The following is a 13,997-nucleotide window of genomic DNA, read 5'->3' on the forward strand; positions in this document are numbered from 1 at the left end:
GGTGTGTTTACAAATGAACCATAAGTCGCCTATTTATAGGAATGAATTTCCCATGATGATAAGTAAGCGCTTACATCACTTAATGATGAGGAGCAAGCTTACATCACGACAACCATGATGAGGTAAGCGCTTACATCACGTATGTAGTCCACAATTGTTGCCAATGTATAATTTGTCAAAGGAAGAAAAATCTTCCTTCCTTAAATTATGGAATAGGGGACTGGACCCCACATATGCAGCTTCTGAATAGATGGCTCCAGGTAACATGCCCTCTCTCTATTTTAGTTTACACATTTTTAGTTTGAGCTTTGACATATATATAATTTTTCCTCCTTTGGTGTATCTTGAACTGGGAGTTTCTCATAGTGCAACTGTATGGTTTAATGATGAAGTATGGGACCATCTACGCAACAAAAACATTTCGAGTACATCATGGAGTGTGCCGATGAATTTGTTTTCCAGTATCTTCCTAGAATTTTGAAGCTTTTCACTTATATCCTTCATTCTTCAGATGTTTTAATAGCTCAGTTTCTATGACTTCTAAGATATTGACAAATGCTTCTTATTTTCCCTCACCCTTCTATAAGATAAGATGTCCTATTAGGTAATTGTTTTTAAGCTTTGCTATTGAAGGTAGAAATAATCCACGTATTTCTCGAGAAGAGATGGAAAACATGTTCAATATCATTTGATTGAATAGTTGACCCATCCCCTATTGTTTGAAGAATTGATGAATCTTCCTGAGGGTTAGAAATAGAAAGAGTAAATATGATTTTCAATACTTTGCTTATGTATAACTACAAATTACCAAGCATTATTTTTCTGACTATGATAACTATTTTAAGAATGAAAACTAGCTCTTGAAAATCGAACCTTTAGCTCCTTCTTGCTAAGATTCCTCTTGCTCGACTTTGCGCGGTTATTTTTTCTGTGAAAAATTCAAGGAGTTCGACAATTTGGTGTTTGTTGAGTTTATTTATTTAGTTTTATCAAAATTAGTTTGTATATTCTGCAGTCAAATTACTAGTTTAAAGAAATTATTGACAGACTAAACTTGTTTATTATCTAAGGAGAGTCTGAATTTGCTGAATCTTTAAAAAATTGCATTAGATTAGCTCATCTATATATATAATCTTCTCAATTTAGACCTATGCTGCATTTTGAATCACTCATAACATATTTGATAATCGTGTGTCCCATGACCATGTCAATACTTCCAACTACAAACAGCAAAGTACTCCAGGTAACTTCTTGCTTTAAATGGAAATCCTTTCAAAAGTAGCTAGCTAGCCTTTCCACTACACCAAAAGAGATTTTTAGTGGCAATATATTTTTCTTTGGGCTTGATAGTTATTGTCACAAAAAGATTACCAAGATTGGTTAATGCCATTAGATCTAAAGTCACTAAAAAACTTGATTTGCATTGTCAAGGATGTGCTAAAAGAGTCAAACGTTCAATTCGCCATTTAGAAGGTAACATTATTAACAATATATGAAAATTGATATTGTTTAAGCTTTATATTACCAATTTTTCCCAAGATTTTTTTTTTTTTTTATAGCTTATATTATGAAATGGACAAATATTGGTTCCTCGAATTTGTCGGCATAGAGTGCTTTACGGTTTTCTCAAGAAACCATCATTGTTAGATGTGCATTTGACGGTTAAAATTTTCTTACCACAAAAATTTCATCCTTTTTAGGTTGACATTTTTATCCAGATGGAGTAATTTTATAAGACAGTCTAGTCAGGTCAAGGTTAGAAGGATAGCTAGGGTTTGGTTGAACCTAATAGTATTGAAGAAATTTCACCGTTTCCCGTCAAATGGGTTGGTCTTTAATTTTTTGCCCTTCAAATGGGTTGGTCTTTAATTTTTGGAAAATTTACTTGTCATAACTACTTCTAAGACCTATTTATGAATAATAACTACCTTTGATTTTATTTATTGTTCATAACTAAAATATTTTCTTAAATTACACATCATAACCAGTGTCACTCCGTATTTCATAAGTTTCTCTTTAAATTAGCTTTTTCTCTCACCTCTCAAATTTATTTCTCCGTCACCCTTCTCTTTCTCTCTCTCTGTTCCCTCTCCCGCTTGGAGATCTGTCGATCTATTTCCCGCTCGATTCCTTCAAATATGTCAAGTTACTTCATCGGGAAAATTGTTCAAGATTGTGACAATGGAAGTGTCGAATGACAAGAACTAGTATGAACTCTTAACTCTTTGGCATAGAGCACATAATCTCTCGATAATCCTCGTCGAATTTCGAAGAATAACACCAGAGAGCTCGTACCCTTCTCGATTTAGTTATGGAGGCAACTCTTCACCGTTGATGTTGCTATAAATCGATTCCTTTGAAACTTTTAAGTTTTCTCGATTTATAAATCTCTGAAGAAAAAGGAGTGACGTTTTGGTTTGTTCTTTACTTTCGACACTGCCACTTCTTCTTCTGGCAAGGTGGCGACGGTGGTTCACCGTGGTTAAACGCATATCCACCTCCGATGAGAGTTGTGGAGCCTTCTGCACCACAGTGTTTGATAAAATGCTTCAAGATATTTCGTTGTATTTCAATGTATTTCTAATTTATGAAATAATTTTTTACGATATATTTCATTGTATTCCATTGTATATATGCATACTACAATTTTATATTTCTTAAACAATCAACCATATTTTATTGTATTCCAGTGTATATTTTTCTCGTATTTGGAAGTATTTCTAAAAGTTTGGAATGGAGTAATTTGGAGAGAAACGTGGGTTATTATGGAACTTCAAGGTTATGCGTGATACATGGTTGATTTAATTTGATTTACCATTTAAAATGAAAGAAGAATCAGTTCCATAGATACGACCTATTTTGACTCGCTGATTTTGTATTTCGGTGTATTTCAAAAAATGCGAACTCACCGAACTTTGTATTTAGTGTATTTTCCGTATTTCAAAAAACGCGAAATACAATAGAAATATAACAAAAACTAGCTACGATTTGTAAATATAGAAAAAGTAGCTATAAATTGTTAGAAGCTGTTAAAAGGTAGCTGTTTATGTAAGTTTCCCTTAATTTTTTGCCCTTCAAATGGGCTGAACTTAAATTTTTGTCCTTTAGCATATGTTTTTTGAGGACGCAGACATAATTATAGTAGGATATTAGATGTAAAAATATAAATTTATATCCCGTGAAAAAAGTTATAGTATGAGGGGCAAAGACCAGCACAAAATAAGAGCATAAGTGCCAATGGCCCAATAGATTTAGTGTAGATTCTGAATTTTTGTAATAAGAAATTAACTAAATTATTGAGTACATAGCTTTAGTGTAAACTTTGTATTTGTATTACAAAATTCACTAAATATTTATATCTAAATTAAAATTCAAAACTCAATTACTAACACCTACTAATATATAACCCATAAAGTTCAAATTCTGATTCCGACTCTGAATTGAATAATTACTGATTTTGTTGGCCTTAAAAAATGAAGGTGTGGAGGAGGTGAAAGCAGATTGTGAATGTGGAAAATTGACAGTGAAAGGAAAGGGGATACTACATGGCTCAAGGACAAAGTAGCTACTAAGACCAAGAAGAAAGTGGACCTCCTCTCTCCTCAGCCTAAAAAGGAAGAGAAAAAGCCCGATGATAAAAAGCCAGATGAGAAAAAAGTTGAAGAGAAAAAACAAGAAGAAAAGAAGCCTAAAGAGGTAATTTCAATTTCCTTCTTTAAACTATTGAGTTAGTAACTGATGTTGCTAATTAATGTAACTGCAATTTAAGTTGTATTTATAGTAAGTATAAAGAATCTTTTATACGACGAACAAGGGTTGTGGTGCAGTGGCTGGTATTACTTCATCCTTAACCAAGAGGTTTCGAGTTTGAGCTCCCTTGGGTACGGTGTCATCATCGTTTGGGAGTGCTTTGCCCTCCAATGTGAGACTACCCGACACGAATCCGGATTTAATCGGGCCCCAACGCAGGTACCGGACAATGGATGGGAAACCAAAAAAAAAAAAAATCTTTTATACTGTCGGATTAGTTGTAAAATATTTTACTTTCCGTCTTGAATTATCGATCGTGATTTTCTTTTGTATAGCGTTACAATATTTTACTTTCCGTCTTAAATTATCGATCGTGATTTTCTTTTGTATAGCGCTTTAAGAAATAGGGAGGGTGTTTTTATTATTTTATCCTTATGTATATCAAGATACAATCTCTCTTCATTTAATTAGAGTGTCATCTCCGATCCATCAATTGAGGTGTTTATAATCTTGAAGAACAATTACTACCAAGGGTTAAATGAGAAAAAATAATTAATTTTAACTTGAACTTATAAAAGGATAAATAATTTGAGACAATTATTTCAAGAAATCACGATAAATAATTTGAGACGGAGGGAATATTAATTAATCTCTTTGCAATGCGAGATCTGTCATTTTAAAAATAAGACAAGTTATCTGTTATAATAGGTAATGAGACGTTATAGTATAAAAGTTATTTATACAAATAATGTTTGTAATTTAAACTAATTACTTAATATGTTATAAATGTTTTAATTAAACTCGGATGCGCACACAAAATAAAGAGAATTATAAAGAAGATTGATGGTGAGAGAAACAACTGCGTCGAATTCTTAATTATTTATTAATATTTTTATTTTTAATAAAAAAATTAGATGTGCAATCAGCTTCTTTTATATTTAAGGATTATCGGTGAAGTTTTAAGAAAATTATTCCCTTCCTATGAGAATTATGCTGTTTATGGTGATTGACATTTTTATTGATAGGGGTAGATGAAGTCAAAGTTGATTCAGAAAAAGATTTGGTCACGGTATAGGGAACAATGGACTTCAAGGAATTAATTCCATACTTGAAAGATAAATTGAAACGAAATGTTGAAATTGTTCCACCAAAGAAAGATGATGGAGGTGGTGAAAAGAAAGCCAAAGAAGGTGGTGGTGGTGGTGGTGAGAAGAAAGAGAAAGAAGGCGGCAGCGATGGTGGTGGAGAGAAGAAAGAGAAAGAAGGCAGCGGTGGCGGTGACGGAGAAAAGAAAGGGAAAGCAAGCAGTGATGAGAAGAAAGAAGGTGAACCAAAAGCTGAAGGAAGCAAAAGTATAAAGACAAAGGCTGAAGTGAACAAATTAGAATATAATGGTTACAATGCACAAACTCATTATGCAATGCCCATGTACAACCAAAGTTACATGAATCAAGATTATGGCATGACAATGTACGATCCTGGTTATAACGCTCATACGGGCTATGTCATGGATTACGCCCACCACCAACCATCCTATGTACCACCACCTCCTCCAACGACATATTTGCACAACGAACCTCACATGTTCAGTGATGAAAATCCTAATGGTTGCTATATCATGTGATTAAGAGAACCATTCGATCATCATCTCGTTGAGGGAGAGAGTTCAAGTGATATTGTAAATACATCAAATCAACAGTCTCAAGGGAACGTCTCCGTAACTAAAAGAACACAATGAAATGTCATCTACGAGTTTGAATGAGAAGTTTTCCCCTACTCTGTTAATGTATGTGAAAAGAATCACATATAAGAGACATTAAAAAAAATCATGAAATGTATTACGACGTGGTATATATGAGGATATAGTTTCCTTTAAGGAAATTCATTAGGTTAGAGAGGAATGGTTAAACAGCCGGCCCGGAGGTTTAATCATGTTTTAATATAATTAATTAGGTTTATCTTTTGACTTGTATGCTATTAGCTGGTAATTAATAATAAGCTTATTCAATTTTGTGCCCACATAATTAAATTTCTTTATTCTCTTTTATCATTTTTAACATTATCTCATTGTGCACATGTAAGCGTTCATGTTTAATCTGCGGTGGGTAAGAGACCACTTGGCGCAAGAATATTTATTAGTACAATTTGGTAGTATCTATGTTTGTTTTATTCACAAAAAAATTGTTCGATTTGGCACATAAGGACATAATGAGAATATGATTTCGGGTCACATCTGATGTGTACGGCTATGGTAGTTGGATTAGCACGAGCAACTATTAGACAAAATTAAATGTATTATATAGAAAAATTGTCACCCACAAATGATATGTTAAATTAAATGACTTTTTTTTTTCGGTGAAAAATTAGAAGTCCTATAATCGAAGTTAAGAATTAGACTACATGTCAGTCTCCTTACCTATGGAGTCGCCGATGAATTTAACTTATATACACGAATAATGAGCCTGCGACTTTTGTAGGTTAAAAAAAAAAAAAAAAAAAGTTGAATCAAAACAGCACAAAAGAAAAAAAAAAAAAAAAAAAAGCATAACTAGAGTTTCATGCACAATTTGCGAGAAAAACTCGTAAAAAAAAAAAAAAAAAAAGTTTCACGCACTAAATTGCGTGAAAGAAGCAACAAAAGTCGCCGAGACCCTCTTTCCCCACCACGGTCCCCCAGCTTTCAAAACAAAAAAAAAAAGACCCGCCATTAAAGGGCGATTCAGTGGTCCCCCCCCCCCCCAAAAAAAAAGTCATTTTCGTGTTGTTTTTCAACCCGAAAACAATATTCGTATTGATATCGTCATAGGAGACGAAGTTTAAGGTTAGATTTAATAGACAGCGAGTAACTCATTTGGAAAACTCAAAAAAATCTTCAATCTAGGTATTTCACTATGAATTTTCTATTACATTGTTAAATACATTATTACCCTAAGCATGATCATAGTGTAGTCGTTGTGGATATCGAAAAAAAAAAAGTTTTGCTCATTTTTTTTTTGTACATTTTTGGGGCAGTTTGCTGTGCGCCTTTTTTTAAAATTTTTTTATTTGTTTATTTGTTGTTAATTATTTAATGATTTATTAATTATTTATTTAGTATTTGTTAATTGTTAGATTAGCGACTTAAGTATTTGTTAATTGTTAGATTAGCTATTTCAACTGTTAGACTAGCTAATTATTTATTTAGTTTTTGTTAAGCCAATTATTTATTTGTCAATAATTTGTTAATTGCTTCATTAGTTAGTTAATTGTTTATTTATTAAATATATGATAATAATTTGTTAATTGTTTGATTAGTTAGTTAATTGTTTATTTAATTGTTTATGCTAATTGTTTGCTAGCTAATTGTTAATTATTTGACTTATTAATTATTAATCTTTATATTTTAGGATTGATAACCCCTAGCTTAGGATTGAAAACTCGTAGTTTAGGATTGAAAATCCTTAATATAATTTTCGATAAAAGATTACATAACAAATACTACTTGTTAATGATTGATTTAAAATGTGTAAAGCAGATGGATCACCACAATCCTTAATATAATTTTCGATAAAAAATTATATAACTAATACTACTTGTTAATGATTGAAAACCCTTATTTTAGAATTGAAAACCCTTAGTTTAGGATTGAAAACCCTTAATATAATTTTCGATAAAAGATTACATAACTAATACTACTTGTTAATGATTGATTTAAAATGCGTAAAACAGATGGATCACCACAATCCTTGATATAATTTTCGATAAAAGATTACATAACTAATACTACTTGTTAACGATTGAAAACCCTTGCGTAAAACAGACACAATCCTTAATATAATTTTCGGTAAAAGATTACATAACTAATATTACTTGTTAATGATTGATTCAAAATGCGTAAAACAGATGGATCGCACTCTTGATCCAGGGCCGCTTCGGCGGAGAGGTATTATATCTTTGTGCATGAAAGCATAGGTCGCAACATATATGGACATCCGACCTACAACCGGGGTACGTGTCCATCCTGTTGGGGACTCGCACGCGGAGATCTTAGTTGTTTGATACGAATTATCTTCAGATCTCTTCCGCTTCGAGAACACTGTTCGGGAGGCATCTCAGGAGGCCGTCGACACACAGGTTTGATTTTCATGTTTAGTTTAGAATAAATCTAAACTAAATTATTTATATGTTAATGTTATTTCATGTTTAGTTTAGAATAAATCTAAACTAAATTGTTTATATATGTTATTTCGAGGTTCATTTCTTCTACGCAGGTGGACCCGTCTCGGCTCCCACTGCGGCTCCGGGGACAACTCGGAGCAGATTCAGAGCCTCGAGTCTCTCTGCGGAAGCGTCTCGGAAGGCGCGTCGACACGCGAGTTTTGATTTTTATAATAAAATAAAATAATTTATTAATTAATTGTTAATTTCATGTTTAGTTTAGAATAAATCTAAACTAAATTGTTTATATGTTATTTCGAGGTTCATTCTTCTGCTTTGTGGATTCGGGTTCCTAATGAGATTGACGAACTCCCCGTCTTTGTTGTCTCCCGATCCACGTTCCCCACCGTCCTCTCCCCATGGAAGCATGTTACATGAACCGGGTCCGGGGTCAAAAAAAGGGAAGGAAGGGAGGCAAGGATGATCATGCCATAGAGCATGTACGGATTAAGAGGAAGAAGGGGGATAGAGATGATGGTGAGGGTGATGGTGTTGGCCTTAGGCCTATCCGTACTCTAAAGGCTCCCAGATGTGGGACCTGAGATTGTCTATTTGTAAATAATGTGTACATTTTATGTTAATATTATATATATTTTTGGTTATTATTTTCTTAATGATAATTAGTTATCTTAGTCTTTATTGTCGATTAATAATAACTCGTGGGACGTCCTAAATTAATCAAAACCCTATAAAATATGACACTTAAACCTAAGGATAACAAGTTTCCCAAGAAGAAAACTACTTCGGTAATAAGACTTTAGAACTCCCCTAAAACGACGATCCCATCGTTTAGGTACTTGATGTAATGGTATACGTTATTGTACTCAAAAAAAGATATTAAGTTCTATATAAAATATTGATATTCTGGCGTTTTGAAACATGACTAATCTTCAAGCAAAGTATGGAAAAAACGTTAATTTTTAAAAAAAATTGGCCAAAGAAGGAGGGTATGGGCGACTTTTATTGCCCTCTTTCACGCACGAAAAGGCCAAACTTTTTTTTTTACAGTTTGGTCCTGAAACTTTGGTTTTTTTTTTTTTGTGCTATTTCTGTTCAATTTTTTTTTTTAACCTACAAAAGTCGCGGGCTCCTTTTTTATGCCAATTAATGGCCTAGGTCGTCATGCCATGCCAAATCCCCATAAAGGTATATGTATGAAATTTGGGTCCTTCTCCTTTTATTTTAATTTCGGACCGAGCCGAGTCCAAAAGGACCAGGATCCGGCCCAAAACAACCCATTTGCCCAAATTAGAGAGACAAGGGTACAAACCTACCTCCTCTCTCTCTCTCTCTTCGATTTGCTTGCCGGAAAAGGAAAAATAGGGTTACGTAAAATGAAAGAAGAAAAAGCTGAGTGACCGTGATTTATGGTCATGTTAGTTTCTCAACGCCGCCTCGCCTCTCTCTTTTCTCAGTAATATATATATTTCTTTTCTTTTTACTTTTCTAAGCGTATGTGCTTTGAAAGACAATTTTGTGTTGAAAAATAGTTTCAAGTTGTGTTTCCTCTGAGATTTAAGAAGAAAAAAAAATCAATCCTTAATTTGTTTTGAAAGACAAAGTTTTACTATCGACCTAACTATTTTGGGGTTGAGGCGCACTTAAATGCACAAATTCAGCACTATTCTTTTACTCATTTGGTCTAATTTTATTAAATTTCTTTCCCTTTCTCAGAGTATTACATTTGTTTGTCGGGTTTTTGACTTGCCACATAGAATAAGAAAGTAAGAATCTTGTGATCTTACATTAAAGATACGTAAAATGCCCTTTAATCTGGTGGTCTTAAACATGCCATGTGTAAAGTTGGAATTAAAGAGTTGAGGAGACATTCTTTTTGAAACTTGTTAAAAAAGAAAGTAAGACAAACAAATTCTTTAGCCTTGGTTATCTTGTTATGTCGCTGTTGTTTCTGCTTGTAGCTACTGCCTCTTTTTTATCCTTCTTTGAGCTGAGGGTCTATGGGAAAAGACGAATAGTACTGCATGGGGTGACACTCTACTCCTCCACTTTTACCCCACCCTGTGGGTTACTTTGGAATTTTTTGTTGTTGTGGTTGGTTGTCTAATTTGATTTATTTGAACAATGCAGGAATGCTATTCTGAGTAGATACGATTCGGTGAATGTGATTTCCAGCCTTGGAAATATGATCAGTTCTCCGGTCGAATATGTACAAGTTCCTATTTTGTGGAATTGCAATCTTGGAGTGCGGTTGAATGAGCATGAGGAGCAAAGTGGCAATGAGAATGCAAAATGAGTCCAGTAAAACCCTAAGTGAGATTCGAAGGACAAAGAAGTTAAAGTTGATGCTCATGACCGATGAAGAACGATTAATTTATAATCTCAGAAGAGTAGGTCCTCTTGTTCCTCCAACTTATTTACACGCAAATGCGATTTAAAAGATTATCATTGGCAATGATCTTAGATTTTACTCTCTCCCGTCCTTTCTTTTTGTTGATTAGTTATTTGTTTATCTATGATTTTCAACTGTCTTCAATTTCAGTTTCCTTTTCCGTCCAAAGAAGAAAGAAATGTTTTTGCCTTCTGTTTTATTCCCTTTCTGTTCCATACAAAATCCTGATGATCCAGCTGCCGGAGCCAGCATCCAGCGAGTAGCATCTACATTCTTCAATAACATTGATAAGAAAGAAGAAAGCCCATATGTCTTTCAGGAGGATAATGGCGCTCACAGCAGTAATGTAGACGAGAAATATTCAACAGCTGAAGACAGTAACCAGGAGAAGCTTGACAATCTCATAGCCCAGATAGAAAAGGCAGCTGGTGACGAATGGGCAACTGAAGAAGAAGCAGAGAAAGAAGAAGCGGGGAAGCTTAGATATTGGAACAAATAAGATATAGGTAGTCGATTCAGAAGGTCCGGAATGATTGGAAGTGATGAATCAGATGATGAGACGGGAGGAAGGACACGTGGCAGGAGTAAGACATACAGAAGGAACACAATTGATGATGATGATGAACACGATGATGTATCTGAAGATGACAGTGAGTTGGATGATGATGATGGTCGACGACGTGGTAGGAGAGATACCGACACGTACAAGGCTCTTGTCAGTCATCTCAAGTATAAAACTGAGAAATGGCAGACAGGTAAGAGCAATAGACCTAAAAATGAGGGAGGTTCAAGCAGAAATTTTGGCCCTTATTTGAAAGGAACAATGGCTAAAGATGGTTCTGCTTCAGATATGTTAAGTGACCTTGAGAAAGCCATGTGGACTTCAGATGATGAGGGTGGGCAGAGCTCAACACAACCAAGTGAGTATAGAAGTAATAGTGACGAGGGGGACAATTATGATAAAATAGCAAAATGGGAATCAGATGCCGAGGATGCACCTGGTTCAAGGGCATAAAGAGTGGTTGGTAATAGCTTTAGGACCGATGGTCGAGGGCAAAGGCAGAAAAATGAGGATACCCGTGAGAACAAGAGGAAAGTGAAAAGCTCAAAATACGTGGATGAAACTTGGGACAACGACTGACCTGGATGCCAGCTTTAACATAGAAATAGGGCTCGTTGGATATAGATATGTAGTGTGATAGAGGCCGGTGTTATTTATGGTGCAAACAAATCGGGAAGAAAGGTATCGACTATCAAGTTTAGTGGTTACTGGAAGCTCATGGTTTGTAGTTGAATGCTTTCTTCACATGGGTAAGAAATCAAGCTAACGGTTTCTTCCTGTTTGCTGCTTTTTTGTCTACATGCTTGAATTTGGGTCAAGGCGCATGGACACTGGCAGTACACCTGAAATTCTTCGTCTGTAATTTTCTTGTATTCACATTGTCTACGTAATAATTCCTATTCCCTTCTCATAGTGTTTGTCAAAGCAATTGTGCTGCTAAAGAGTAGTACATGGAAGAATCTATAGTGACAGCTATTGTATATTTTATCAGTGAACCAATTACTGTTTCGATAATATATTCAGATTGACTCTTGACTGGATTATAATGTTGTGCTCCATTTTTCATTCTCCTTTTAACAGTTTATAAGAGCACATTGTGCCTTTCTCCTGAAAACTTTTATTGGACCTCAAAGATAGCTCTTTCTCCCTTTGAATTCTAAGAGCACCAATATGACGAGTCTAACCTGTCATAATCCATAATAGACTTGATTATTAGCTATCAGGTTACAAGAAAAATAATAGATCAGCATAAAACACATTAATGGGAACCAACTACGTTACTGTCTCATTGTCTTATGACCTATTTAGTGAGCTCGCATAATCTAAAAAAGCAGAATAATTATCCCTTGTCTGAGTTACTACTCTATATAAGGGGCTCGAAGCATAGGTCTGTCCATCGACATGCTTGTTTGCCCACACTGGGGCATTTAAGTATTTTTGCTTCACCTTAATGTTATGACATAAAACTGTATAGCTACACATGCTGAAATTTGCTGACAATGCTTATTGTGGATGAGAACGATATATGAAGCGGTGGCCTTCCAGAAAAGATATCTTCATCCAATTTCTTTCTACTTTTACCCTGCTACTTCGTCTTTTTCTGTGTATATACATCGATTTTCTCTTTCCAAGTATTATGATACCATAAGTCAACCAGGTCTTGTACACTATACCAACTTGAGCTCATTATGAGTTTGAAAGGTTTCGGCCTGAAACTTACATTCCGACTGCAAATATCATTCAACCAAATAAGCAAAAAAGAAGGAACTAAAATAATGCCCTGTCAAAGGTTAACCTGTGAACCAATCGACTCTTATTGTGCTAGTCTAATTAGAAAGGAAATGCTCAACCCCAAGAATGAAGCAACAATTTGATGCACCCTCTAGACAAATCCACACGAAGAAGTTTTTACTCAGCAGCATCACAAGAAAAAGTTTTTACACAAGCAGCAGAGCACAATTTGCTAAGAAACAAAATGGCACATTTATGGCCAAACTTCAGCACACTTGGGAAATTTCACCAATATATTCAAAGAAAAATGATTCTTTCCTTATGAAATGTTATTATCGTTAAATACGCTCATAAACCCAAATATCAGAAAAAAATATTTTGTACGGAACAGAAAGGGAATAAAACACAAGGCAAAAACATTTCTTTCTTCTTTGGATGGAAAAGGAAACTGAAATTGAACACAGTTGAAAATCACAGATAAACAAATAACTAATCAACAAAAAGAAACGACGGGAAAGAGTGAAATCTGATATCATTGCCAATGATAATCTTCATATTATCTTTTAAATCGCATTTGCTTGTAAATAAGTTGAGGAACAATAGGACCTACTCTTCTGAGATTATAAATTAATCGTTCTTCATCAGTCATGAGCTTCAACTTTAACTTCTTTGACCTTCGAATCTCTCTTAGGGTTTTACTGGACTCATTTTGCATTCTCATTGCCACTTTGCTCCTCATGCTCATCCACCGCACTCCAACATTGCAATTCCATACATTCGTTGAAGTAAAAATAGGAACTTGTACATATTCGACCGGAGAACTGATCATATTTCCAAGGCTGGAAATCACATTCACCGAATTGTATCTCCTCAGAATCGCATTCCTGCATTTGTTCAAATTACACAGTGTATCAAATTAGACCACCACCAACAACAACAAACCTAGAGTAATGGGGAGGGTAGAGTGTACGCAGATCTTATCCCTACCTTAAGAAGGTAGAGAGTCTTTTCCCATAGGATAAAAAGGAGGCAGTAGCAACAAGCAGAAACAACAGCGACATAACAAGATAACCAAGGCTAAAAAATTTGCTTCAACTTGTTTGTCTTTTTAGCATGTTTCAAAAAGAATGTCTCCTTTTTTGTCAACTCTTTAATTCCAACTTTACATATGACATGTTTAAGACAACCAGATTAAAGGACATTTTACATATCTTTAATGTAAGATTCAAAAGTTTCTTACTTTCTTATTCTATGTGGCAAGTCAAAAACCAAACAAACAAATGTAATACTCTGAGAAAGGGAAAGAAATTGAATAAAACTAGACCAAATGAGTAAAAGAATTGAAAAAAATAGTGCTGAATAAGTGCACCTCAACCCCAAAATAGTTAGCTGGATAGTAAAAATTTG

General features: G+C 34.5%; 1 pseudogene; it reads left to right on the forward strand.

The window, feature by feature from the left end:
* Positions 1-250: 250 nt before the first annotated feature.
* LOC132060492 (heavy metal-associated isoprenylated plant protein 5-like) lies at positions 251-5,397 on the forward strand (annotated as a pseudogene).
* The last annotated feature ends 8,600 nt before the right edge of the window (positions 5,398-13,997 follow it).

The sequence above is a fragment of the Lycium ferocissimum genome, chromosome 6 (assembly GCF_029784015.1).
Source record: "Lycium ferocissimum isolate CSIRO_LF1 chromosome 6, AGI_CSIRO_Lferr_CH_V1, whole genome shotgun sequence".
Classification (NCBI taxonomy): Eukaryota; Viridiplantae; Streptophyta; class Magnoliopsida; order Solanales; family Solanaceae; genus Lycium; species Lycium ferocissimum.